Source organism: Anopheles aquasalis, chromosome 2 (assembly GCF_943734665.1).
Source record: "Anopheles aquasalis chromosome 2, idAnoAquaMG_Q_19, whole genome shotgun sequence".
NCBI lineage: Eukaryota > Metazoa > Arthropoda > Insecta > Diptera > Culicidae > Anopheles > Anopheles aquasalis.
Genome location: NC_064877.1, coordinates 14,430,001 through 14,432,500, shown reverse-complemented (window position 1 = coordinate 14,432,500; position 2,500 = coordinate 14,430,001). Strand labels below are relative to the sequence as shown.

The 2,500-nt window shown below is 51.2% G+C and overlaps 1 protein-coding gene across 4 annotated transcripts in view; it reads right to left on the bottom strand.

Annotated features, from left to right (window-relative positions):
• The window catches only part of LOC126569203 (regulator of gene activity), a 12,069-nt gene that overhangs the window by 4,330 nt on the left and 5,239 nt on the right, over nucleotides 1-2,500 (bottom strand). The window lies entirely within an intron of this gene.

The following is a 2,500-nucleotide window of genomic DNA, read 5'->3' as shown; positions in this document are numbered from 1 at the left end:
CCGGCCATGTAGCTGGCGCTACCGATGGCCGCCACCGTAGCGGACGAGGCCCCCGATGATCGATGATTGTGATAGTATCCTTTCTGTGGCATTGCACTCGGTAGGGTCGAGCACATGCTTCGGTCAATGCGCGACGACGACGATTACGATGAGCAGCGACTAGCAGTGTTTGTAAGCAGCTTCCGGCGGCACTGGGGTTCGCTGCTCCGCGATGACACATAACACGCGCTCGCACACGAACGTTCTCGAGCACCAGCGCACCAGACACAGTTGGCGAGATAAAAACACGAACACTGGTGCGTTGTTGTCCCTCGGCTTCGCGGGGCTTGGAGGAAACTGGCGCCCAACCAAGTGGCGTGCCGTAAACACTAAAGAGACCACCAACACGCGGTGGCGCCCGCGGACCACGACGGATGACAGCACGGATGGAGCTGTCCAACGGAACTGTCAGCGGAACCGCGGCGCCAGAGCGAGAGGGCAAACACGGCAGCGGTGTGAAGCGTCAAAATCGAAAGAAACAACGACGCACGCGGGCCCAAGGCACGGGCCTTAACTGCGCAGCAGATTAGAATTTGTTCTGCGTGTTCCCGCGGTTCTCTCACTCGCGCGTCAGGGTCCGCGGTCTCGCCTCCTCCCAGAGCACACTTTGTTTGCTTTATGGCTTCCGATAGCGCGCACTACAGAGTCCCGATGGCTTTCAATGTGGCACCCGTTGTCGTCCTAGGCCACCGCCGATGATGATGATGATGATGATGATGCGGGGCGAGGTGCGATCTATTATTGTTTATATCGTTGTCGTGCTTTTCGTACACCGAAAGGGGTGCTGCGCTTTCGCGTCGCAACTGTGCTGGTCTGAGGCCTACACAGGCGTTTATTGCGTAAAAATTAACTGTTTGGCCTCCGTTCTACCGAGACACTTTTCGCAAACTGGGGAGCTGAGCTGAGCTGAGAGTGTTGTGGATGATGCACAGAGTAGCCGCGGTCGCGAGCGCACAGAGAGCAGAGAATTGGGAAGAAGAACGCACCGAAATCGACTAAACTCCCCCACTCCGTCGATGGAAAGAGAGCGAGAGAATGAGAATCATTCTGAGGGTGGGGGGGGGGGGGGGGGCGAGTTGAAGAGGATGAGGTGCGCGCATACGGCAGCGACAGCGGCATACATTAATGGCCGTTCTCACACGCATACACAAGCACAATTTTGATCGCATTTTTTTCTTTTCTTTTTGGAGCAAGCGCGATGATGGGGTGTACGGACGGGTGCACCACAACAGCGCATCCATGCTCACCCTTTTCCTACACTCCCACATGCCGCCCAAGATGTGTCGTCTTCGTCGAACACACACGCGCTTTTCGGCCAACTCTCTTCTGGCCCCGTATATGTTGGGGCAGATGCTCATCGCGAGCATCAGCATCGCATCTGCTCGCCAGCCGCGTCTCGAACAGCACAAACACAAAGACATGCTGCTGAAGCGGCCGGACGAGAATCAAAATAGTAGACTATGAAAAGATGAATACAATTCTTCCTCGGTGGTGCCGCTTCGTGCATCACTGTGGCAAGTGGCAACCACTCGCAACCGGCAATGTACCGAGAGGGGCGACATATTGTGGAGGAGAGGGGCCTGGACACCAAAGAGGAAGGCCCAACATGCTTTGCGACAAACTCTGTACCGTAGATTTGTGCAACTGTATGCGATTCATCCCGCTTGCAGCGGATGTGCACCGGCGGCCATCGCATCGCTGGATGAAAGTAGGTTGTTTGAAAAGTTTTTAATCTGTTCTTTGGCCTCAGGAGAGCCTTTTGATCACAGTGAACACTGGGATATGACCAACCAACGCTTGCTTAGAATATGATGGAACCGTATGTTTAAAAAAAAGTATAACTTAATAAATAACGAATAGTACATCTAACCACCAACAATAATCAATCAAATAACCTCCCCCAGGGCGCTCGGATTAATAATAACGAAAGAAATTATGTACAGTTTCATAATCGGACAGCGGTACCTCTTTGATTACCGTGGATGAAGATTGAAAACATAAATCAGTAGTACATAGAAAGAGATACGAAATACCGATATGATACCCAAGTACCAACCAAACCGAACCAAAACCAAACGCACTTGAACCAAAAATCGAAAACGAAGACAAATGCCCCCCCCCCCCCCCCCTTTAATGTTGCAGAAATAAGCATATCGAGCTCTTGTTGGGCAGGCGGGCGATGATGGAGTAAAGGTGAAGAAAAGCTATTTTGTTTGAATAAAAAGCCAGCAAACAATCAAAACCATAAAATGCTCTGCAATGAAGTGAGGTTAATTTAAAGGATAAAAACCGTGCTAGCTTTGTAGAACAATTATGGTAGGCTACGCGCTGCTGCAGATGGACTTTGCTTCCGTGCTCTGTTCGATTCTAGCACCGTCTTCAAAACCGAGCATGCATCAAATGCATCTATATTATAGAGAAACGCAATTGGCCACTGAATCAAACCGTTGATAAATGCAAA